General features: G+C 49.5%; 1 protein-coding gene and 1 long non-coding RNA gene across 4 annotated transcripts in view; one reads left to right on the forward strand and one right to left on the reverse strand.

Annotated features, from left to right (window-relative positions):
• Window positions 1-1,762: 1,762 nt before the first annotated feature.
• LOC119953895 lies at window positions 1,763-3,538 on the reverse strand. The gene is made up of 2 exons (XR_005458134.1): window positions 3,331-3,538; window positions 1,763-2,234 (listed from the first exon to the last, which is right to left on the reverse strand). It is a non-coding gene; the product is annotated as an uncharacterized LOC119953895 (long non-coding RNA).
• Window positions 3,539-3,822: 284 nt separating this feature from the next.
• Window positions 3,823-15,080, forward strand: part of LOC119953894 (zinc finger protein 652-like) — a 97,689-nt gene continuing 86,431 nt past the window's right edge. The window contains exon 1 of one of the 3 annotated variants that reach the window (XM_038778528.1): window positions 3,823-3,991. The gene's annotated coding sequence lies outside the window, so the exon portion shown is untranslated. Of the gene's footprint in view, window positions 3,992-4,119; window positions 4,167-4,273; window positions 4,722-15,080 lie in introns of those variants that run through there. The other 2 variants (XM_038778529.1, XM_038778527.1) reach the window with 2 other exon arrangements.

A 15,080-nucleotide genomic window follows, 5' to 3' on the forward strand; every position in this document is an offset into this window, starting at 1 on the left:
CGTGCAACATGGCGCTGTCCATGCGTTGACCCGGACTGCCAAATAGTGTCACCCCTTTGGCCGTATGGAACTCAGCCGGTCGGGGGCGGAGCATCAGGAAGGAGGGCCTCAGGCAACGCCCTCAGGCCGCCGATACGGCGTGCGCCGTACTCCAAGAGGACGCTGCTTTGGAGGGGGTGGAGCATTGCAAAAGCAGCACAACCCCTGATTTTGGCACGAATGTTGATTCTCCGGCCTATCGCCGAATGCGTTTTCGGCGTCGGCGACTGGAAAATCCTGCCCATGGAATCAGTTGAGGAGGCGTTTGAGGGGGGAAGGGATGTCGGTGTTAAAACCGCTGTGCGGGAATCATAGGTCTGAGCCGGGGAGAAGGATAATGTATACAGGAGGTGGAGGGAAGTGGGGCTGGTCAAGGTGAGGGATCTGTATTTGGTGGAAGAGTTCAAAAGTCAGGAGGAACTAAGGGAGAGGGTAGAGCTGCCGAGGGGGAGTGAGTTCAGGTATCTGCAGGTCAGCCTCTTTGCGTGAAAGGTTTGGATGGAGTTCCCTCAGTTGCCGGGATACACCTTGCTGGAACGACTGCTGCTTCCGGATGTGAAAGGGGAGGGAAGAATTGGGGATATATATAAGTGGCTGGGGGAGCAGGGAGGCGAGTGGATGGTGATAATCAAGGAGAAATGGGAAAGGGAGTTGGGAGGGGAGAACAAATGGGGAGTATGGAGTGAGGCACTGTGTAGGGTAAACAGGACCTTCTCCTCCTCCTGTGCAAGGATGAGTCTGACACAGTTTAACGTGGTGCACAGGGGCATATGACTCGGGTGAGAATGATGGATTCTTCCAGGGGGTAGCAGATGAGTGTGTGAGGTGTGGACGGGGTCCAGCGAATCACGCGTACATGTTTTGGGGTTGTGAAAAATTGGGAAGATTCTGGGCGGGTGTATTCGTGGTCTTAGCCAGGATAGTGGAGGAGGAGGTGAGCCAGGATAGTGGAGGAGGAGGTGGACCCGGACCCTTTGGTGATGATATTTGGGGTTTAAGAGAATCTGGAGCTCATGGAGAGGAAGAAGACCAAAGTCGTGGCCGTCGCCTCTCTGATTGCACGGCGGTGAATTTTGCTGGAGTGACGGTCGGCATCGCCACTGGGGGTAGCAGCTTAATTGGGTGACTTCCTGCGGTTGTAGAAGATAAAGTATGAGTTAAGGGGCTATGCAGAGGGATTTGAGAAGAGGTTGGGGATGTTTGTGAACATGTTTGAGTAGCTGTTTGTCACGGGGGTGGGGGTGGGGGGGGGGGCGGATGAAGGGGAGTGAAAAAGGAGAAAAAAATTGTACAGACTGTATTGTTGATTATAACAGCTGGCTTGTAATGCAGAACAAGGCCAGCAGTGCAGGTTCAATTCCGGTACCAGCCTCCTCGAACAGGCGCTGGAATGTGGCGACTAGGGGCTTTTCACAGTAACTTCATTGAAGCCTACTTGTGACAATAAGCAATTATTATAATTATAGGAAGTATGTTTCCCAGGCTGTTTATTTGTTGTACCTGTTTTGATCCATGTTTGTAATAAAATACATTTAAAAAATAATAATATCGAGACCAGAACTGTGCACCTTACTCCAAATTTGGAGAAATCAAGGCCTAGATTTATTTCTGTGTAATGTGTAAGAAGCAAAGAAAAATGTATTTAAAGTGAACTCTCTGCATAAAAGAAAGCACAGCAGTCGGTGACACACATCTTTTGTAGTCAAAACTAGATAAACACAACTATTTTCACATTCCCTGTTTATTTCAAATTTTTGCAGCATTAATTTCAAACAATGCAAAAAAATCTACAGTTGACAGAGAAAATACACGCCTCATGCAGTTAATAACTTGTGCCAATATAAAACAAATGAACAATAACAAACTTAAGTGGTTTCATGTACATGCTGCGTATCATAGCACAGAAGGGGGTTCAACATAAGGGCTCAGGTGACATGTTCATACTTTTAAATCTCTCACAGCACTGCTCATAGTGTCAGAGGTAGGGAGGTATAAATTCCTCTCATGGTAAATACCTGATCTCAATTCTCGGTGGGATTGTTGGGTGGGGCAAGGAATGAGGAAGAAGTGAAAAACAATAGATGGGGGAGAGGTATTCTGAGAGAAAAGTAAGCCTGTTCTGCTCTCCTACATCTCCTAAGGCCAGGTTTCTGGACAACGTTGGCAGACATCTGAGAATAGTTCCAATAGTGGATCTAAAAGGAAGAAAATAATTTGAAGTGAAAAATGGCAGGCAATATTTTACAGCACAATCTTGTAAAAATGGATACACATTTAACAGAAAATAGTAACTCCACAAGAACGGAATGGCAGCAGTTTAAATGCTCGTTTGTCATCCATTAGTTTGGCAGGTGGTGATAGTACCTTCAATGGGCGTCTGAGGCTGCAAAACCCATGGAAACCCCGTTTTACAACCGCCCTACGTGGGTAAACATGATTCTGAGGTCAGCCCACATATGGGGAATATCAATCAATGTATAAAAACCACCATCAAATACCCTGGTTTCCTACTGTTATATAAAACCTGGTCACTAAGTTTTTCAGCGGCGACATCCTCCAACCAGGTAAAAAAAAATTTTTGCGACTTGTCAATTATTTGGTGACAGTATATGTAAAGTTATGTATAATGCAGTAGTCCCAACTCCATCTTCGTGATGTCCCAACTCCATCCTTCTTACTGTGCCCACCCTTCGTGGGTGAACGTTGCTAACAATATGAGACCTAAATTTATTGGCCAGGATTGCAAGAAAGACAGTGCCGGGAATACAGGTAACTGCAATGTTACGCGAGGTCTCCTGGAGTGCAATTTTTTAAAACTTCCGCCTCTTTGTTAAAGTGCATGTTCTTAGATTTAAAAATGACATATCTGTTTTTAACCATAAATATTAATTTCAAGGTGCAATAATATCTCATTATTTTCTCCAGTTGGATGATTCTTTAATTACATTTCAGTTCAACAGCAAACATGCAAGGGACGGTTCCTAAATTACAAAATCGACAGGCATGTGAAAAATACTGCGATTATCAAAACTGCCGTGTTTTGTTTAGGGTTATCAGTGAGTATTCCTCTTTTTTAAACATTGTTGGTTTGAGTCAAAAGTCAACACGCGCATTTCAGCTCAGATTTTGTTTTAGATCAATATCGGTTCGCCCGTTTGAATGTGACACAGTAAGACTGTCAACTACATTGTTTGGTGGTGAATGGTGCTACTAGTAAACTACAGTAGTAAACTTTACTAGCTACTAGTAAAGCGGTCAATTCAAAATGGATAACGGCTTCAGTAGTACTACCTGTGAGTGCTTGGCATCAAAGGAACGCTGCACACTAATAGATGTGGTGAATGCAAAGAGCTGGCTGGCTTGTTTGGCTAAACTGAAATTGATGAAAACTGGGATAGTTGCCAGATAACTGAGTGAGAAAATGGGCGTTTGGTTTGAATGTATATTAGGTTTAAAAGCGTCCAAACCGAGGCCAGTAGCTTCAGTGATTGTGCTTTTCTTTTGTCGACTGTTGACACACACAGACGGTGCAATTTACTGTTAAAGGACTGAGGCACTGGGTTTAAAAATACAACGAGCGCACAATCCCAATGCACTTTCTGCGAAAATCGGAGGGCGTGTTCGCAAGCATTCTTGCCTGCGTGAATTTCGGAAGCTCGCCGCTACTTTTGCTTGACGCAATGATGTGACAAGTGCCAGTGCCGCTCACCCAACTCGAAAAGCCAGCGCGGGGTGGCTGTCACGGAAAGCTGGTGGTAGCGAGGTGTTCGGGAGAAGGGGAGGATGCGGGCTTGTCGCCGGCGGCTTGCCAAGAAGACATGCACTTCATGGCGTTGCCGGGGCGGGCATGGCCTCGGGTTTGGGTCTCTTCTGCTCAATGCATTGGGGAGCGCTGGCACCGCGAGCGAACTTGGCCGCCAGTGAGGTGCATTGAGTGTGCACGGCGGACGAGGTAAGTGCGGCCGCTCCGCCTGCTTTGTGCAGCCGGACCCGGGACCAGGTGATTGACAACTTGACAGCTCGGAGGCGGCGGGGTGCCGCGCGCGTGCGCAAAGCGGCCGGCCCTCTAACTGTCAGGGCCTCGGTTATGGAGCGCCGCAATTCCCCACAGCCCAATATCTCCGACGGTACGAGTGCGGCCGTGCCGCCAAAATTCACACCTCGACGATTTTTTTTTTTGGGGGGGGTGAGCGGGAGATGTGGGGGAAACGGATCCGCCGAGAGGGCAGGCGACTGCCAGCCAGCCAGGGGGCCGGGCCTTCACGCCCACCACTATTGGGCAAAGGTGTGCGGGGAGGAGCCAGTGCGCGGCCCGGCCGCCGCAGCACCCGAATGGAGAGCTCACTATCTGGCAGCGGCCCCAGTTTTCCTGCCCTCCCCCCCACTTCGCCTCTCTCCAGCCTCGACCGACACCGACTGGGACTGGCCACGTCGGCCCGGCCTCAGCCAGTCAGCAGGGACCGTGTGTGGGGGAGGGGAGAGAGGGCAGGATTATTCTGGAAGGAAAGTGTTAAACCCCCGGGCTTCTGCTGACGTTTACCCTTTCCCTCCCCCCCCCCCTTTTTAAAAAAATAGTGCAAACACTTCCAGTTTATTATTGATAATTATTTATTATTATTCCGGTGAGAGAAACCCAAGTGAGGCGAAAGGCTGAGGAAGAGTCTGAGAGGCCGGCCCGGCGGGTGAGTGACCGACTGACTGACTGACTGAGCCTCTTCCCCCCGCCCCCCCCGCGACAGGGTTTGTACCTCCACTTGGAGACGCTGCCGGGCGGCTTCCTGACAGCTCCCTTCAGCTGCAGGCAAATACACCCTACCCCTGCGTAGACAGGCAGGTACCCCACTGGATTAGACGGGGCAGATACCCCATTGGATTAGATGGGGCAGATTCCCCACTGGAGTAGAGGGGGGCAGATACCCCACTGCAGTAGAGGGGGCAGATACCCCCTGGAGTAGAGGGGGCAGATACCCCCTGGAGTAGAGGGGGGCAGATACCCCACCGGAGTAGAGGGGGGCAGATACCCCACTGGAGTATAGGGGGCAGATACCCCCTGGAGTAGAGGGGGCAGATACCCCCTGGAGTAGAGGGGGGCAGATACCCCACCGGAGTAGAGGGGGGCAGATACCCCACCGGAGTAGAGGGGGGCAGATACCCCACCGGAGTAGAGGGGGGGCAGATACCCCACCGGAGTAGAGGGGGGGGCAGATACCCCACCGGAGTAGAGGGGGGGGCAGATACCCCACCGGAGTAGAGGGGGGGGCAGATACCCCACCGGAGTAGAGGGGGGGGCAGATACCCCACCGGAGTAGAGGGGGGGGCAGATACCCCACCGGAGTAGAGGGGGGGCAGATACCCCACCGGAGTAGAGGGGGGGCAGATACCCCACCGGAGTAGAGGGGGGGCAGATACCCCACCGGAGTAGAGGGGGGGCAGATACCCCACCGGAGTAGAGGGGGGGCAGATACCCCACCGGAGTAGAGGGGGGGCAGATACCCCACCGGAGTAGAGGGGGGGCAGATACCCCACCGGAGTAGAGGGGGGGCAGATACCCCACCGGAGTAGAGGGGGGCAGATACCCCACCGGAGTAGAGGGGGGGCAGATACCCCACCGGAGTAGAGGGGGGGCAGATACCCCACCGGAGTAGAGGGGGGGCAGATACCCCACCGGAGTAGAGGGGGGACAGATACCCCACCGGAGTAGAGGGGGGACAGATACCCCACCGGAGTAGAGGGGGGGGCAGATACCCCACCGGAGTAGAGGGGGGGCAGATACCCCACCGGAGTAGAGGGGGGGCAGATACCCCACCGGAGTAGAGGGGGGGCAGATACCCCACCGGAGTAGAGGGGGGGCAGATACCCCACCGGAGTAGAGGGGGGGCAGATACCCCACCGGCGTAGAGGGGGGACAGATACCCCACCGGAGTAGAGGGGGGACAGATACCCCACCGGAGTAGAGGGGGGACAGATACCCCACCGGAGTAGAGGGGGGGCAGATACCCCACCGGAGTAGAGGGGGGGCAGATACCCCACCGGAGTAGAGGGGGGGCAGATACCCCACCGGAGTAGTGGGGGGGCAGATACCCCACCGGAGTAGAGGGGGGGCAGATACCCCACCGGAGTAGAGGGGGGGCAGATACCCCACCGGAGTAGAGGGGGGGCAGATACCCCACCGGAGTAGAGGGGGGGCAGATACCCCACCGGAGTAGAGGGGGGGCAGATACCCCACCGGAGTAGAGGGGGGGCAGATACCCACCGGAGTAGAGGGGGGGCAGATACCCCACCGGAGTAGAGGGGGGGCAGATACCCCACCGGAGTAGAGGGGGGGCAGATACCCCACCGGAGTAGAGGGGGGGCAGATACCCCACCGGAGTAGAGGGGGGGCAGATACCCCACCGGAGTAGAGGGGGGGCAGATACCCCACCGGAGTAGAGGGGGGGCAGATACCCCACCGGAGTAGAGGGGGGGCAGATACCCCACCGGAGTAGAGGGGGGGCAGATACCCCACCGGAGTAGAGGGGGGGCAGATACCCCACCGGAGTAGAGGGGGGGCAGATACCCCACCGGAGTAGAGGGGGGGCAGATACCCCACCGGAGTAGAGGGGGGGGGGCAGGTACCCCACCGGAGTAGAGGGGGGGGGCAGATACCCCACCGGAGTAGGGGGGGGGCAAGATACCCCACCGGAGTAGAGGGGGGGCAGATACCCCACCGGAGTAGAGGGGGGGCAGATACCCCACCGGAGTAGAGGGGGGGCAGATACCCCACCGGAGTAGGAGGGGGGCAGAAACCCCACCGGAGTAGGAGGGGGGCAGATACACCCTGGAGCAGGAGGGGGGAGCAGATACACCCCGGAGCAGGGCAAGGGCAGATACCACTCCGGGGCATGGCAGATTACTCCCTGAAACAGGATGAGGGCAGATACCCCCCTCCTGCAGCAGGGTGGGCAGATACCCCCCTCCCGCTGCAGGCAGGGGCAGATATCTCCCTGAGCAAGGCAGGGGCAGATACACCCCTCCCTGAGCAAGGCAGGGGCAGATACACACCTCCCTGAACAAGGTAGGGGCAGATACACCCCTCCCTGAGCAAGGCAGGGGCATATTCCCCCCTCCCTGAGCAAGGCAGGGGCAGACCCCCCCCCCCCCCCCCCCCCCCCCAACAATTCCAGGGAAGGTACACCTCTGCCTCTTCACCCCAAGATCAGGGAAGTAGCACCTACCCCCCTCCCTGCTAGACCATACCCTCCCCTCAAGAGCAGGGACTGGGCAGCTGGATGGGGTAGGTTCCCCTCCAGCTGGATGGGGTAGGTTCCCCTCCAGAGCAGGGCAGAGGCAAAGATGGACAAGTCTCTCTGAGAGTGGGGCACAAACAGACACATACTGAAAGGGAGAAGGGGTGGTGGGGGCAGACCCCCCACCAGAAGCTGCCATAGGGGGGACAGATATCACTCCAGCATGACAGAGGCACAGCAGGGGGGGGGGGGGGGGGGGGGGGGGGGGGGGGGGGGGGGGGTAGATACACCCAGAACAGGGCAGGGGCTGATATGGCACCTAGAGAGAGGCTGGGACAGAAGTGGGGGAGAAACAGATGCACTTCCTAGTGTGGGGTAGGGGCCACAAGCACAAGAGCATGCTGCAGAAGGGGGATGGGGAAGATGTCCCTTCAGAGTGTGGTAGGGTCAGAAATGCCACCAACCCTCCCTCACCCGCATAGTGCGGGGCAAACATGGCACCAACCCTTCTGATATCCATTCATGCTGAGGGGGGTGGGGGGAAGGCAGAGGTTCCTTAGGGGCATGAACATTATGAGGAGCATCTGTTCCCTTAGTTGAAGGGTCAGAGACAAGGGGACACACGTTCAAGGTGTGGGGCAGGAGATTTAGTGGAGATTTGTGGAAATACATTTTTACCAGAGTTTTGATGGTCTGGAATGCACTGCCCGAGAGGGTAGTAGAGGCGGGTTACCTCATCCTAATAATATGTACCTGGATGAGCACTTGGCATGTCATAACATTCAAGGCAATAGGCCAAGTGCTGGTAAATGGGATTAGGTAGGCAGGTCAGGTGTTTTACATGTGTCGGTTCAGACGCGATGGGCCGAGTAGCCTCTTCTGTACTGTATTATTCAGTGATGCAGGTGGGCCAGATACCTACCCCAGAATGGAGAAGGGACAGTGTGGAGCAGATACCCTCGCAGAATGTGGCAGGGGGAAATTTGGCAAGTACCTCCCAGGGCAGGGGGAGGGGGAAGATATCTCCCAGATGTGAAAATGTGAGGTTACCTCCCCCCCCCCCCCCCCCCCCCCCCCCCCCAGCCCCCAGAGAGGGGCACAGGGAGAGGGGCAGGTGAAGAATCCCCACCCCCAGAGTGGGACACGTGAAAAGAGTTAAGATACAACCCAGAGCACGGCAACAATAGAGGAGGCAGATCCCCCGGGATGGGTAACAGAAGGGGCGGAACGGTGGCACAATGGTTAGCACTGTTGCATCACAGCACAAGGGACCCAGTTTGATTCCGACCTCAGCTGACTATGTGGAGTTTGCACTTTCTCCCTGTGTCTGCATGGGTTTCCTCTGGGTGCTCCGGTTCCCTCCCACAGTCCAAAGACGTGCTGGTTAGGTGGATTAGCCATGCTAAATTTTCCCAAAGGGTGGGGTTACAAGGTGGAGGATTGAGCCAAGGTAGGGTGGTCTTTTGAAGATTCGGTGCAGACTTGATGGGCTGAATGGCCTCTTTCTGCACTGTCAGGATTCTATGATTCTAGATTGGCCAGAGTACAGCGGAGGGCAGGTATCCCTAGTGCATGGCCAGGTGGAATAGGGTGGTGAAGAGAAGGGATGGAGAGGAATCAGATGCCCATACGGGGGCAGGTACCCTTCAGAGGACTGCTGTCATCTATGAAGGTATTAAATCCTTCAGGGGCATAATAGTAAATACAGGGAGATAGTGGTATTGTCGATGAGCTAGTAATCCCAAGACCCAGGGTAATGATCTGGGGACACGGGTTCGAAAAAGTCCACAGCAGATGGTGAAATTTGAATTCAATAAAAATCTGGAATTGAAATTCGAATGATGACCATGAAACCATTGTCGTGAAAACCCATCTGGTTCACTAATGTCCTTTAGGAATGGAAATCTGATGTCCTTACCTGGCCTGGTCTACATGTGACTCCACATCACAAATATGGGTGGCACGTTAGCACAATGGTTAGCACTGTTGCTTCACAGCACTAGAGGCCTGGGTTTGATTCCCGACTTGGGTCACTGTGTGGAGTCTGCATACTCTCCCTGTGACTGCGTGGGTTTTCTCCACAAGTCCAGAAAGACATGTTTGCTAGGTGAATTGGACATTCTAAATTCTCCCTCAGTGTACCCGAACATTGCAGTGTTAATGTAAGCCGACTTGTGACACTAACAAACAATATTATTCTGTTGACTCTTAAATGCCCTCTGGGATAGGCAATAAAACGCTCACATCTCGGAATAAAAGAAACAAGCTTTTCCTCCTCCACCCCGCTCCACGGTTCCACTTCAGATGTGGCTTGAATTAATGTCTTTTTAAAAAAACATTTAACTGATTTCAAAAGCCAACTTTCCAAATCTTGGGTTTGCAAAGTGTGGTGGGGAATGACATTTTCATTCCATTCATGGTTAACGCCCCTGTACAAATACCGAATGTATTTCAAATCTCTGGGTACTGCAGTACTTACTGTTTTGTATCTGGGTTCCCCCTCCACCCCCAAGTTCTGTAAAATATATTCCGTATTCCACATATTGTTTTGCCATTCTGAATTGATGGGGGGGTGGAAATAAGTTTGAAAACTTGTTTAATGTATGCTGATTTTGAATGCCTTGTGCACGAAGCAGGTTTAAAGAATGTGAGTGGGTGGATTCTTGTGGTCCTGATACAGCTTGTCAATTTATACTTCTCATTACATGCGCTTTGATTGAAATGTTATTTTACTCGGTGTGATAACACAGAATAAATTGGGCAAATGCGTTGTCCGCATACTGAAAAATGGTCAAACGCAAGATTTGACAGTTAAACGAACCTATTGTTTCATAACGGAAGGACTTTGAGCTCGATACTGATCGTGGTCATTTGCCGCTTCAAACCACGGTAAACACAGTCGTGGAAATATACTTTTCCCGATCTAATCATCGGTCTTACATTGATTGGTACAACTGGGACGGGCTGTTTCGAGATAGTGTTTCCTACTTTGTTGTTCTTTTGCAACTGCAATTGTTTATAGAACAGTTGTGTGTCGACTATACTATAGTTGTGGAAGAAATTAATGCACCTGCATGGATACCAGGTTCAGAAACACTTAGCTCAGTGCCAGAAGAGCGACTGTTGCGGGTGTCGGCCACGCATCATGATGGAGGTTAACCTCCGTCTCAGGCCTGTTCTTCGTGCAGTCCTGCACATTTGAACTAAAGCACACTTCGGAATAATGTTTCTGTACATTGGTTAGATTTCAAGCATGCAGATCAAACTGTACATTTTTTTTGTTGTAAAGTATTTTGTGCCGAGTGGATAAGGGAAAAAATGCACTTGTTATTACCGAACTGTTATGTGTGGTATAATTTTTTTAAAAATGTCAACGGGCGAACAGTTCAAGCCATCCATTGGGAACAAGTTTACCCTGTTATAAATTTGCTTTGCTTTTAGTAGGTTACTTTGGTTTTCAATATTCAAGAAAATGATCACTGGAAATTATGCATCCTGTGTAATTCTGACTAAATCCTTAGCAGCCAGGGAAAATATTTGAACAGTAATCCAAGTAAATGTGCTACTACTCTTGTATTGTTGGTATATAATTAAAGCAAAATACTATAAATGTTCTTGATTGTGTTCACAACAGCAGAGCAGCCAATTTTTCTATCATTGCTCATCTAATGAAAGTGCAATGTCAATGAGCATTAATGAGCTGAGTTTAGTACTACTGAGCTTTTATTCTAAAAATAGATTAATGCCCATTAGCTGAAAGTCAGTTTAAAATCTCTTTGCAAAAGCAAGTAACAAACTCACTGCAAGCTTCATGGACTTAAAAATAATGTTTTTATTGGCATTTAAACTCGAGACTACGATCGTTTGTCTAGTAAAAGAATGGGCTACAACATTTAAACCTGAGAGCTGCTTGGGTGTTGTGGGTCCCTGCAAACGTTTTATTCCAAGCAAGTAGGACTGGTTTCCTGTGGTGGCTCTGGGTTGACACCCTGGTCGGTTTGAATTTGTGTGCTCCACTGTTTACTATGGACGGACTGTTGTGATTGATGTCACTGGAGCCACTGAGCATAAAGAGATCACAATGAGAATATTTCCCTTTTTAATATAAAAAGAAAGGAAGAGAGAAAATAATGTTTCTCCCTGAATCGCTACCTTGGTTTCTTTCTCTTTTTTAAAACTTCCAATTAAAGGGCAATTTAGTGTGGCCAATGCACCTACCCTGCACATCTTTGGGGTGTGGGAGTGAGAGCCACACAGACACGGGGAGAATGTGCAAACTCCACACGGGCAGTGACCTGGGACTGGGATCGAACCCGGGGCCTTGGTCCTGTGAGGCAGCAGTGCTAACCACTCCGCCACCATGCAACCCTTTCTTTCCCCTTTTTAATAATAAAATGGCAAAGCATTCTGCAGTTCCATAGCAAAATCGAGAAGCAAGTAGTTTACTTTTTAGATTAGGCTAGGAGTTGACAAGCTTTACAAAGGAGAAGATTTGAAAATACTGTATCAGCATCACAGTGACAAGTGACTAGGGCAGACAAGCGGGTTGGTCAGGTGATTCATGCAAATTTCCAAAATGAACAACTTTTTAGGTTGGAAGCCAATGGTTTTTGTTTCTAGCTTCTTTGTCATGCATTAGGCTGATCTACGGCATCCTGTTGTGACACCATCATATTACTCCTTGATGTGTTATCAAAGTTTTATTAGAAACTAATATATAATTTTTCAAAATCATTGTTCTGTGAAAATAGACTCCAAATCTTAATACATCTACAGCTTAATATTGCAGATATGAAATGTGCAAAAGTAGTCTGTGCAAGATTTTGAAACATACATTCATTTGTAATTGTCAATTGAAATTCGCAAAGATATATCCAACTGAAGTTTGGATAAAAAGAATAGTACTGAACTGAGTTGGATTACAGAGACCTAGGGGAGAAGGTCCTGCCCTCTTAACAATCCAGTTCTTATTGACTCTGGTTCCCTAATACCTATACATTAAAATTCTCATCATAATATCCAAGTCCTGTTTAAATACCTAATGTACTTTTACTATTGCTGTAACCTTCTCCAACCAAGAATCTTTTCCTCGGTTTGGCCTCTGGTGTATTCTCTTCTTCCTTTGTCCCTCCATTGGCAGCTGCCTTCAGCCATCTAGCCCTTGTGCTTTGGAATTTGCTTCCTAAACCTTTCTGCTTTTCTACTTCTCCTCATTATGACCCTGCATAAAACACACTCTTTTTTCGCTAAGCTTGTATTAGAAGAAAAATGCACTCTCCTTGGATTTGGTAGCCATTTGTGTCTAATTACACTTTTTGAAGCATTTTCTATGTTAAAGTTGCTATATAAATGCATGTTGTTATGAAACCTAGAAAATAGGACATTGAAACATAGGCCATTAAGCCCTTCACATCTGCTCCACCATTCATTATGATCATGGCTGATTATCCAACTCTGTCACCTGTCCCCCTCCCCCCCCCCCCCCCCCCCCCCCCCCCGCCCCATAACCTTTGATCCCTTTAGCCCCAAGGGCTATAGCTAATTCCTTTTTGAAAACATACAATGTTTTGGCCTCAACTACTTTCAGTGATAGAGAATTTCACCACTCTGGGTGAAGAAATATCTCCTCATATCCATTCTAAATGGTTGACCCTGTATCATCAGTCTGTTTCTGAACTGCAGCAGTTCAAGAAGGCAGCGCACTACCACCTTCTGAAGGGCAATTAAGAATAGGCAATAAATGTGGCCTAGCCAGCGATGCCCAAATTCCGTAAATTAATTTTAAAAACTCCCCTGCCATTGGAAACATTCTTCCTGCATTTCCCTTGTGTAGTCTTGTTAGAATTTTATAGGTTTATATGAGATCCCCCCCCCATTCTTCTAAACTTCAGTGAATATAATCCTAACAAACTCAATCTCTTCTCATACATCATTCCCGCCATCCCAGAATCAGTCTGATAATCCTTCGGTACCTGCACTTGCTCCATAGTAAGAACATCCTTCCTCATAAAAGACGACCAAAACTGCAAACGATATTCCAGGTGTGGTCTCACCAAGTCCCTGTACAACTGCAGAAAGACATCCCTGCCCCGTACTCAAATCCTCTTGCCGTGAAGGCCAACATACCATTTGACTTCTTACCGCCTGCTGCACTTGCATGCTCAATGTCAATAAAGTATGTGGAGCATCGTGTTATGTAGATTATCCTTGTATTATGATCCATTTAGAGACTGATAACTGTAAAAGCAAATATGAATTTCTAATGACTGACAGGGAGGATTATATATTTTACAAAATAAATTTAGAATACCCGATTTATTTTTTTCCAATTAAGGGGCAATTTAGCATGGCCAATCCACCTACCTTGCACATCTTTTGGGTTGTGGGGGCGAAACCCATGCAAACACGGGGAGAATGTGCAAACTCCACATGAACAGTGACCCAGAGCCGGGAATGAACCTGGGACCTTGGCGCCATGAGGCTGCATTGCTAACCACTGCGCGATCATGCTGCCAGGATGGTTTACATGACAAGATTTCAGGTTTTAAATTTTTTACTGTAATAAACTAAAAACAATGTTATCTAAACACTTCATTAGGCAATGGGTCATCTAAATTACAGAAAATATCCCCCATCTAACTTTTAAAATGACTGAAAATCCTCCTTAAGTGGCACTTTAGTCCCCAGGAACTCTTCCAAAATCTATTCTCAGCTCCTGCTTCCTTTTTTGTTCACCAGCCAGATAACTTATTCTGGCTGCCTCTGTCTCTCAGGCACCGACTGGCCTGTCTCTAACATACAGGGGCATCTTCAGTCAAACCCTGTAAGCGAAAACTACAATGGCTTTCTATGGCTTTTTACTTTCTCAAAGCTTATTTCCGTGGCAATGTGAATCACATGGGCTGTGTATCCAGGTAAAATCTGTCTATCTTCTAAACCTCCAGCCCCATTCTGTCTATCTTCTAAACCTCCAGCCCCATTCTATCTTGGAATTAAAAGGATATTTTACTGTATAACTGTTTATGAAACTCGACATTCCTAACACGTCCCTGTGAGATTTGGAGACTAATAGTCTACTCCGAGTCATCACAAATGCCCACATGTGTGAACATCTTGCAATTTGCTTCCCAGCAAACCCACACTGGGCTAAATAGCTGGCTTTTAAAGCAGACCAAGGCAGGCCAGCAGTACGGTTTAATTCCCGTACCGGCCTCCCTGAACAGGCGCCGGAATGTGGCGACTAGGAGCTTTTCACAGTAACTTCATTTGAAGCCTACTTGTGACAATAAGCGATTTTCATTTTCATTTGGTCCCATAACAACCAAACCACTCAGGCTTCTTATCAAGTCGAATTCACTACTCCACTTTACTCTAAATAGACTGTCAATAGATAACAACCCTACTAACTTTGCGGGGTCCAATTTAGCTCAATGGGCTAGAAAGCTGGTTTGTGATGCAGAACAAGGCGAGCAGAGTGGGTTCAATTTCAGTACTGCCCGAGGTTATTCATGAAGGCCTTCCTTCTCTTTTGAAAAATAAATTTAGAGTACCCAATTCATTTTTTCCAATTAAGGGCAATTTAGCGTGGCCAATCCACCTACGCTGCACATCTTTGGGTTGTGGGGATGAAACCCACGCAAACACGAGGAGAATGTGCAAACTCGACACAGACAATGACCCAGAGCTGGGATCGAACCTGGGACCTCCGCGTCATGAGACTGCAGGGCCAACCCACTGCGCCACCGTGCTGCCCACAAGGCCCGCCTTTTCACCCTTGCCCCTTGCCTGAGGTGTGGTGATCCTCCAGTTAAACCA

The sequence above is a fragment of the Scyliorhinus canicula genome, chromosome 19, assembly GCF_902713615.1.
Source record: "Scyliorhinus canicula chromosome 19, sScyCan1.1, whole genome shotgun sequence".
Lineage (NCBI taxonomy): Eukaryota > Metazoa > Chordata > Chondrichthyes > Carcharhiniformes > Scyliorhinidae > Scyliorhinus > Scyliorhinus canicula.